Source organism: Heterodontus francisci, unplaced genomic scaffold (genome assembly GCF_036365525.1).
Source record: "Heterodontus francisci isolate sHetFra1 unplaced genomic scaffold, sHetFra1.hap1 HAP1_SCAFFOLD_1208, whole genome shotgun sequence".
NCBI classification, from domain to species: domain Eukaryota; kingdom Metazoa; phylum Chordata; class Chondrichthyes; order Heterodontiformes; family Heterodontidae; genus Heterodontus; species Heterodontus francisci.
This window is the reverse complement of record NW_027140272.1, coordinates 56,375-67,556: the sequence shown is the minus strand read 5'-3', so window position 1 is coordinate 67,556 and position 11,182 is coordinate 56,375. Positions and strand designations below refer to the sequence as shown.

At 44.6% G+C, this 11,182-nt stretch overlaps 1 non-coding gene across 1 annotated transcript; it reads right to left on the bottom strand.

The window, feature by feature from the left end:
* Window positions 1-897: 897 nt before the first annotated feature.
* Window positions 898-969, bottom strand: trnae-cuc (transfer RNA glutamic acid (anticodon CUC)). Its single transcript has one exon. It is a non-coding gene; the product is annotated as a tRNA-Glu (tRNA).
* Between the last annotated feature and the right edge of the window lie 10,213 nt (window positions 970-11,182).

The window sequence follows — 11,182 nt, the reverse complement described above, 5'->3', positions numbered from 1 at the left end:
AGCTGTGTATTAGTGCTGTGTGTTAGCGAGATAAATGTTTGTTTCAACGCTGTTTATAAAGCAATAGCATTGCACTCAAACAGTCCCAGACATAGCAACACACGTACAAAAGCAAAATACTGCAGATGCTGGAAATCTGAAACATAAACAGAAAATGCTTGAAATAGTCAGCAGGTCTGGCAGCATCTGTGGAGAAAGAAACAAAGTTAATGTGAGCTAAGGAAACAGATCTGAACTGTTAACTGTTTCTCTCTGCACAGATGCTGCCAGACCAGCTGAGCATTTTCAGCATTTTCTGACTTTATTACAGCAACACAGGTGTTGGGAGGCTCAGCCTGGCTACACAATGTTACAAGGACGCTGAGTAACACCATCGACAACGGGACAGAGAGAAAACCACAGAGAAAACCAATAGACTGTGAGGAAGCAAAAGTGAGGAACAGAGAGAGAGACAACGAGACTGAGATGGAGAAACAAGGCATTTCTATGATTGTATTCTCCCTGTTGTCTAAAGGTATTTCCTGTTTAGTAAATATGTTTTCTGTTGTGTAAAGATGTACCCTGTTGTTGTGCAAAGGTTTTCCCTGTTATTGTTTTATTTTCTGTTACTGACCGTCTCCTCACTGTGACCATTTGTCCTGGTTTTATTGTGGCCAACATCACCATCTGGTGGTGGAGAGGAGGCTCTGCAGGAAGGGGTTGACAAAGTGGGATAGACTCGGCTGGTCCGTGTTTGCAGCTTGTGTTCGTGTGAGCAAAAGTGATTTGTTACTGATTGATGTGTTCACTGGAAGGAAGAAGCTGATTGCAATTGAGTGCCTTTGGAAGCATCTTGTTATTGTGGGTAAATACTTGATGCTTCAAAAGTGAACTGTTTGTATTGCTACCAAACATAAATAGCAAAGAACGGTTTCGATCCATTGACCTCTGGGTTGAGGGCCCAGCACGCTTCCGCTGCGCCACTCTGCTAACGACTATTGCCAATTTTAGCTGCCCGTTAGTGAAATATGTTGATTTCCCCAATGTTTTTCCAAAAATAGGATTGTCGTCGGATTTCTCAAGAATCCCGGACTCAGCAACACACGTGCTGACAGACTCACCCTCACTGCACAATGACACAAGGACACTGAGTAACAGCACTGACAATGAGGCAGGCAGAGAAAGACACACAGAAAACCAGGAAGAGATTATCAGGACCCAGAAAGGAACAGACAGAGAAAGGTACTGAGCAAACCAGCAAGTAACAGCGAAAGACTGATTAACACCACTTGGAGGGAGCACTGAGGGGCAAGGGTGCAGAATGTAGTCTGGCTGGGGTATTTCAATGTCCATCACCATGAGTGGCTCGGTAGCACCACTACTGACCATGCTGGCCGAGTCCTAAAGGACATAGCTGCTCGATTGGGTCTGCAGTCGGTGGTGAGGGAACGAACAAGAGGGAAAAATATACTTGACCTCATCCTCACCAATCTGCCTGCCGCAGATGCATCTGTCCATGACAGTATTGGTAGAAGTGACCACTGCACAGTCCTTGTGGAGATGATGTCCCGTCTTCACATTGAGGATACCCTCCATCGTGTTGTGTGCCACTACCACTGTGCTTAATGGGATAGATTTTGAACAGATCTAACAATGTATAACTGGGCATCCATGAGGTGCTGTGGACCATTACCAGCAGCAGAATTGTAGTCAACCACATTCTATAACCTCATGGCCCGGCATATTCCCCCACTCTAACATTACCAACAAGCTGGGGACCAACCCTAATTCAATGAAGAGTGCAGGAGGGCATGCCAGGAGCAGCACCAGGCATACCTTGAAATGAGGCGTCAGCCTGATGAAGCTACAGCCCAGGACTACTTTCATGCCAAACAGCAGAAGCAGCATATAATAGACAGGGCTAAGTGATCCCACAACCAACGGATCAGATCTACACCCTGCCACATCCAATGATGAATGGTGGTGGACAATTAAACAACCAACAGGAGGAGGTGGCTCCACTATTATCCCCAACCTCAATGATGGGGGAGCCCAGCACATCAGTGCAAAAGACAAGGATGAAGAATTTGAAACAATCTGCAGCCAGAAGTGCCGGGTTGAAGATCCATCTCGGCCTCCTTCTGAAGTCCCCAGCATCACAGATGCCAGTCTTCAGCCAATTCGATTCACTCAACTTGATATCAAGAAACGACTGAAGGCACTGGATACAGCAAAGGCTACGGGCCCTGACAATATTCCAGCAATGGTACTGAAGACCTGTGCTCCAGAACTTGCCGCGCCCCTAGCCAAGCTGTTCCAGTACAGCTACAACACTGGCATCCACCCGGCAATGTGGAAAATTGCCCAGGTATGTCCTGTACACAAATAGCAGGACAAATCCAACCCAGCCAATTGCTGCCGCATCAGTCTACTCTCAATCATCAGTATAGTGATGGAAGGTGTCATCGACTGTGCTATCAAGTGGCACTTGCTTTGCAATAACCTGTTCAATGACGCTCAATTGGGTTCCGCAAGGGCCATTCAGATCCTGACGTCATTACATCCTTTGTTCAAACAAGGACAAAAGAGCTGAACTCAAGAGGTGAGGTGAGAGTGTCTGCCCTTGACATCAAGGTAGCATTTGACTGAGTGTGGCATCAAGGAGCCAGAGCAAAACTGGAGTCAATGGGAATCAAGAGGAAAACTCTGCACTGGTTGGAATCGTACCTGGCAGAAAGGAAAATGGTTGTGATTGTTGGAGGTCAATCATTTCAGCTTCAGGACATTACTGCTGGAGTTCCTCAGGGTAGTATCCTCGGCTCAACCTTCTTCACTACTTCATCAGTGACCTTCCTTCAATCATAAGGTCAGAAGTGGGGATGTTCACTGATGATTGCAAAATTTAGCACCATTCGCGACTCCTCAGATACTGAAGCAGTCCATGTAGAAATGCAGCAAGACCTGGACAATATCCAGGCTTGGGCTGATAAGTGGCAAGTAACATTCGCGCCACACAAGTGCCAGGCAATGACCATCTCGAACAAGAGAGAATCTAACGATCTCCCATTGACATTCAACGGCATTACGATCGCTGAATCCCCCACTATCAACTTCCTGGGGGTTCCCATTGACCAGAAACTGAACTGGAGTAGCCTTATAAATAGTGTGACTACATGAGCTGGTCAGAAGGTACGAAGCATGCGGTGAGTAACTCACCTCCTGACTCCCCAAAGCCTGTCCACCATTTACAAGGCACAAGTCTGGAGTGTGATGGAATACTATCCACTTGCCCGGATGGGTGCAGCTCCAACAACATTCAAGAAGCTCGACACCATCCAGGACAAAGCAACATGCTTGATTGGCACCCCGTCCACAACATTCACTCCCTTCACCACTGACGTACAGTGGCAGCAGTGTGTACCATCTACAAGATGCACTGCAACAATGCACCAAGGCTACTCAGGCAGCACCTTCCAAACCTGCATCCTCTACTGCCTAGAAGGACAAGGGCAGCAGATGCATGGGAATACCACCGCCTGAAAGTTCTCCTCCAAGCTACACATCATCCTGACTTGGAACTATATCGCCATTCCTTCACTGTCGCTGGGTCAAAATCCTGGAACTCCCTTCCTAATAGCACTGTGGGTGTACCTACCCCACATGGACTGCAGTGGTTCAAGAAGGAAGCTCACCACCACCTTCTCATGGGCAATTAGGGATGGACAATAAATGCTGGCCTGGATGGCGACGTCCACATCCCATGAAACAAATAATTAAATACAATAACAGCTCATCTCAATTCCTAGTATTTCTAAATCCCACCAGTCCAACATAAGCTGAGCAATTATTGCATGTTGTGATTGACGGTCTGGTCTGTAAACTGCACTGTATCACAGATTGCTGACATTTGCTAAGTGGAAATGAGAACTGCAAAATCGGGACAGTAGTTCACATAGTCTGTCAGTGTGAAAGAATCAGGCAATGTGAGGTAATAGAATTTGTCTGTAAATGTTACACTCATATTGCTTTATATTTTTATATTGAAAATAAAAGTAATCATTTCGTGAAAATAGTGACATGTTGTCCAAACTTTGGTAGCCAGTTGTTTTCGTCTTGCACTCAGCAGGGCATTCCACAAGAATACCAATTTAAAGGAAAACAACAACTTTCTTCTGTATGAGAAGAGAGTGCTGATTGGTGGGCAAGTGAACTCTGATTGGCCAAGGCATTGCCCTGTGGAATGAGCCAGTCAATGGCTGTCACTTATTTTGTTTAGCTGAAACTGACACAATGTGTGTGCATGTTCTTTATGTCTGCAAAGAACAGGGCCCTATGTATTAATATATGTAGCTTACAGTCCACACCAATGCACCACATTGCGAGCCCGACTGACAGTCTTAAATTGGTTGTCAGTGTAATTCTTAGCACACTGAGAATTATTTAGCAAATGTTGTCCTATTGTGGAATCACATCTCATGTTGGATACTGTGTTTTGGGTTTTGCAAGCACGGGTTGGTTGGGTAGGGCCCATTGCGAACAGCTGAAGGGACATGTTATTTGATACAATCCGCCAGTTTTGGGATGTACGGTCTAGAAACCTAGCATCACACTGGTATTGAAATTCATATATCACGTTACTTATTTGTGTGATAGGCAGGACATCTCTTTTGCTTGACAGCAGCATCCTGTTAGTGGTGAACACCACACTTGTTGCTCCTGCATAGTAACAGCAGGAAACAGCGAGCTTCACCTGTTACTCAAATACTGGGGATATATTACCCTTCCAGGGTAATTTGAGGGAGACTGGGCACTTTTCAGGGCTCAAAATGACGTCCTTCAGCCCGTTTATAAGTTTGTGTGATATACAGTGAGAAATGATCTGATCAGTGTAGCCATTGTAATGCAGGATGTCTTTGATTCGCCCTATTTCAGCATCAAGCTTGCATGGTGAGCAAATGGCTCAGCCCTATTTATGAGGTTGCCGAAAAGACCAATCTTCTAGCGCGTGGATCTGTAATAATCCCAACGCGTGCATTGACCAGTGAAGGTAGGTTTGCGGTAGACCGTGGTAGAAAACCCCTTAGCAGATTTCTCAACTAGTACATCAAGGAAAGGGAGCTCATTTGACTGCTCCATTGCAAAGGTGAATTTGAGTCTAGGATGGAGCCCATGAAGACGTGCAAGGAAATTATTTCATGCAGCTGCGGATTCAAATATAGCAAATGTATCATCGACATATTGGAAATATGCAAGAGGTCGGAGGTTAGGTGTCATTCCCTTAAAAACAGGTTTGTCATGGAATCCAACAAAGATGTTTGTGAGAGCTGGGCCGAGAGGGGATCCCATGGCAACACCAGCGATACATGGTGTCAATAAAACTGAACTCAACTGTGCAAGTTGCCGAGTTCATAAGTTCAATGAATACGGATTCACACAATGGTGACGGGTCTAGATCGCCATGATATAGCACTGCAGTGCAAATATCTATGGCTTCCTGAAGTGGTACATTGGTGAATAGGCTAGCAATGTCAAATGACACATGGACACGGCATTGCTATCGATATGCAAGTCCTGGATGGTATTCGCAAATGTGAAGGAATCCTTCACTGTGTATGTGGAGAACTTGCTCAAAAGCTGGTTGTAACAATTTGCCCAACCATTTGGCAAATTCATTTCAGGATACTATTTACATTACTTCAAATAAAGAAAACACAACGACACAAAGAACTGAGCACAACGCTGAAAGTTTCACAGCAAATAGTCAAATAGGAAAAGGATGAAATACAGCAAGAAAAAGCCTAAAATACTGAAAACACTCAGCCAGTCCGGAAACAACTGTGGAGAAGAGAAGCTCGGGATAGTGGTCCAGTTCTGTGACCCTTCTATAGACCTGAAACATTGCTCCTCCCTTCCTCTCTCCACAGATACTGCTGGAACTGCTGAGTGTTTCCAGAATCTTCTGTTATTATTCAGGTTTCCAGTGTGTGCAGTAATTCTCTTTTTGAAAATAAAATATTCCCTGAGAGGAATGGAACTTTACATAAAAAATAGGAGTGGGCCATTCGGCCCATCGAAATAGCTCTGCCATTCAATAAGATCACAGCTGATCTCCTACATCAACTCCATCTTACCACACTAGCATAGATCCCTTCATTCCCTTCGTATCCAAAAACCTATCGATCTCTCTCTTTGATATACCCAATGATTGAGCATCCACATCTCTAGAGTCACAGAGAGATACAGCACTGAAAAAGGCCCTTGGGACCACCGAGCCTGTGCCGACCAACAACGACCCATTTATACTAATCCTACATTCATCCCATATTCCCTACCACGTTCCCACCATTCTCCTACCACCTATCTACACTAGGGGCAATTTACAATGGTCAATTTACCTATCAACCTGCAAGTCTTTGGCAGTGGGAGGAAACTGGAGCACCCGGCGGAAACCCACGTGGTCACAGAGAGAACTTGCAAACTCTGCACAGGCAGTACCCTGAACAGAACCGAGGTCACAGGAGCTGTGAGGCTGCGGTGCTAACCACTGTGCGTCGAGAATTCCAAAGATTCACAATACTTTGAGTGAAAATAAATTCTCCTCTTCTCAGTCCTAAATGATTGAGCCATTTATACTGAGACTGTGATCCCTAGTTCGAGATTCCCCAGCCAGAGGAAACATCCTCCCAGCATTTACCCTGTTAAATCCCTTAAGATTTTTAGGTGCCAGTAAGATTACCTCTCACTCTTCTAAATTATGAGGAATATCGGCCTCGTCCACTCAATCTCTTCTCATAGGTCAATCCCCCCATCCCAGGAAGCAAACGAGTGACACTTTGCTACACTTCCTTTAAGGCAAGTATATCCTTCCTTAGATAAGGGGACCAAAACTGTACACAGTGCTCCAGGTGTGATCTCACCGAGGCTCTGTCTAATTGCAGTCAAACTTCTTTATTCTTATAAAAACTCTTCACAATGTTGAACACAACTTTCAACTGCCCCATTAACACCTCTGCTCTAAGAAGAAGGACCCCAGCTTCACACACCCCAGACCCCTATTCTTTCCACATTAGCTGAATTCCTGCATCTCTGATACATTCTAGTAAATATCCTCTGCACCCTCTCTAAGGCCTTGACATTCCTGCTAAAGTGTGGAGCATGGAATTAGACACAATGCTCTAGCTGAGGCCGATAACCAGTGAGATTTAGAAAGGTTCAGCCTCAATTCCTTGTCTGTGTCCCGTACTCCCATTTCTGGTTTCTGACTCAATGTCGGCTCTGAGCTGTTGTAACTGCCTGAATAAATATTTCCACCCAACAAAGCGCTCGGAATGTGAGAAGGGACAAAGTGAGTGACCAAGTACATCAACTCCAAGTAAAACTCCACCATGTAGTGAAAACACCCGAAACACAACGGCTCTTTTCAGAGCCACCTACAATCTCTCTGAAAAAGCTGCACCAACATCTCTCTAGAATTGGTTTATTTCATTGGTTTTAATGCTCAGTAACTCTCTGGAACTTTCTCACTGTCTTTGTGTTTTCTGTTTCAATCTGGTATGGAGATTCTGGGAAGATGAGTTTCACTGCCTGGGAGGATCTTTGTGGTTTTCCTGCAGAAACACAAAACAAAGTCTCTTTTCAGAGTCACCCACCGCCTCATAGGGACAGCAGTGACATGGGAACGGGAGCTGGGGTGTGTTTTATGCCGGAAATATCAGTTAATGATTTATGTTGTGCTCTCGTTATATTCCAATCTCTGAATTGAGCCTTTCCACCACACCAGGGTTATGGGGAGAGTTTTCATCGTTTCTTTTCCAAACGCACAGACGATGTGATAAAGTTGCTGATTTATGCAGATGGCGGATTCTCCCCTCACAGTGAAAAGTAACATCACACCTTCACATCTGCCCATTGTTTTATAATTGAATAATTAGTCAAATGGAATTATTTGTGATGTTATTTCCCCCGAGACGGTGTTTCCTGCAGTGAAATTGATCAGTTTCAGCTCAGTCATTCAGGGACCTGGAATTCCTGCAGTTTGAGCCCGCTGTCTCCCCAGCCCACTTCTGATTGGTCACCCTCTTCTCATAAAGTCAGTGACAGAACATGAGGAGGCCATTTACCCCATTCAGTCCATGTCGGGTTTCCAATCTGTTTAGTCCCCGACTCGATCCCCAAAGCCCTGCATAATCCATTTGGGTCAAAATAACCATGGCAGGACACGAACCTGCAATCTTCTGATAACATCATGGAATATACCGAAGTCAGATGCCTTACCCATTAGGCCACACGGCCATTAGCTCACATGAATGATTCAATTAGAGAACCTCGATGCACAAAATACAAAAAATCATTGGTTGAACCTGTCAACCTGGCAGAATATTTGAATTTGTGAAAGCCGCCAATTTCACTTTGGAAAAGAAGTGATCGACTGGAAAAGTACATAAAAATCTATTTTCCCGTAGCGGTTTAAATAAACTTTTAAAACACAATTTTGCTTTTACCGACTCAAATTGCTGGTGCTATTTTATGAACAGCTTTATTTTGCCAATTGTTGTCAACTTCTCATCCGTAACTGACAGTAAAAGTCTCCGTTCAGCAATCGTTCACACGACAAATAACTCAAACTCGGTGTGGAAGTAATAAATTACAGACTATTGGTAATTCCCCTTCACACAGGCTTCAGGGGGACAGTGAGGAGACACTGAAATAGTTGTTTCATCCTTTTAAAAGGTTCCCATTCTGTCCTGTTATTGACGTGTTGGAATCAGATTTGTATTTAACAAGATATTTCTGTGAAAACAAAATCCTCAACGGACCAGCTGGGAATCTGGGAATCACTGTAGTAAAATAAAAGGCTTTTGATTGAGAAGACGGGACCTTCTCACCAGCAGCCGGGTTACATTCCCCTCACATCCTTACACAGTGAGCAGCTCTTACCCTCGAGAAATAGACAGCAGCAGTTGGAAGTTCAGTAAAAGGATCGGTTCATTGAAACAAGTTTCTGAGTGACAGGTGGTGCTGAATATTAATACAAGAAGGTCCTGGAATGGGAAACAAGTGTCCAGAGTGGGCTCTGAAATCAGGACAGGGAAATGGCCAGCACTGATACAGATCATTTCATTATTACATTGATATCTGACTGTCTATAAGGAGAAGCGAGTTAAACACATGATGGTGAAAGGAATGGAAGATGACGCTGGTTGTTTTAGATGAAAAGGGATAGACAGAGGTGTGGGTACAGCAGACTTCAGACAGTAATCAGCCCTTTCAGATACTGTGGGTGGATCTGAAAAGAGCCTTTGGGATAGGGAAAAAAGCTCTTTGTTTAAAAACCCTCAAATAGCTACCTTGTAATTGGTCAGGTTACTAATGTTTTAGTTAGTGTAATTTATGAATAATTACTAATTAGAAAGTGCTGTTTGGACAGAGTGTAAAGCTGTGAGTTGATGTGTGAGGGACTTCACTGACTAGGGGAAGGAGGTGCTCTTTGGTCTCTTCACTTCTGCCTTTTCGGCCTCCATGGTACAGGGGAAGAAGCTGATCGGTGAGTAACTGGTAAATTATTCTACTTATTACACTTATTACACGAGCAATAATGAGTTTGTAAAGCTAAGTAATGGCAGGGCAGCTCGAAAAGTTAAAGTTCGAAACTGGGGGAAGGCAAATTTTACAAAGCTGAGAGGTGATTTGGTGGATGTGGACTGGATACAACTACTTGAAGGAAACCCCAAGGATGTTTTATCGGTCCATTAAGAGCAAGAGGATAACTAAGGAAAGGGTATGGCCTATCAGAGATGTACAAGGGAACTTCTGTGTGGATCCAGAAGATGTGGGCGGGGTTCTTAATGAGTTTTTTGTCTCTGCCTTCACAAAGGAGAGGGATGATGCAGACATTGTCGGAAAAGAAGAGGAGTGCGAAATATTAGATACGATAAGCATAATGAGAGTGGAAGTACGAGAGGGTCTGACATCCTTGAAAATGAATAAATCACCAGGGCCAGATAGTTTGCATCTGAGGTTCTTAAATGAAGCCAAGGAGTAAATAGTGGATGCGCTGAGGATCATCTTCAAATCCTCACTGGATATGGGGGAGGTGCCGGAGGATTGGAGGTCTGCGAACGTTGTACTATTATTTTCAAAGGATGTGGTAAGTCTGACCTCAGTGGTGGGTTCAATTCTGGGTACTGCCTGTGTGGAGTATGCAAGTTCTCCCTGTGTCTGTGTGGGTTTCCTCTGGGTGCTCCAGTTTCCTCCCACATGCCAAAGACTTGCTGGTTGATAGGTTAATTGGCCATTATAAATTATCCCGAGGTAGGTGGTAGGGAAATATAGGGACAGGTGGGGATGTGGTAGGAATATGGAATTAGTGTAGGATTAGTATAACATGGATGGTTGATGGTCGGCACACACTCGGTGGGCCGAAGGGCCTGTTTCAGTGCTGTATCTCTTTAAAAAAAAATTAATTCTTTGGAATTAAATGTGGGAGCTATGATTGGGAAATTTACTGATGACACAAAAATTGGCCGTGCAATTGATAGTGAGGAGGATAGCTGTGGACTGAAGAATGATTTGAATGGATTAATTGAGTGGGCGGAAAAGTGGCAAATGGAATTCAATCTGGAGAAGTGTGAGGTAATGCATTTGGGGAGGGCAAACAAAGCAAGGGAATACACAATAAACGGGAAGATATTGAGAGGGGTAGAAGAAGTGAGAGACTCTGGAGTGCATGTCCACAGGTCCCTGAAGGTGACAGGATAGGGAGATAGAGTGGTGAAGAAGGCATATGGAATGCTTTCCTTTCTTGTCGACAAAAGCAGGGATGTAATGCGAGAACTGTTTAAAACGGTGGTTTGGCCACAGCTGGAGTATTGCGTACAGTTCTGGTCATCACATTGCAGAAAGGACATAATTGCTGTGGAGAGAGTACAGAGGAGATTTACAAGAATGATACTGTGGGTGGCTCTGAAAAGAACCTTTGGGTATTTGATAAAATCCTGGCAGATTGCCTTGCATTTGGTGCCCGGAGCGCTGGTTTTCTTGGGCAGCAGCATGGCCTAGATATTCGGCAGCACCCAGCCCTGAGTGATGGTCACCCCTCCCAGCAGCTTGGTGAGCTCCTCGTCATTGAGGACGGCCATCTGTAGGTGTCTGAGGATGTTGCGGGTCTTCTTGTTGTCCTGGGCCGCGTTAATGGCCAACTCGA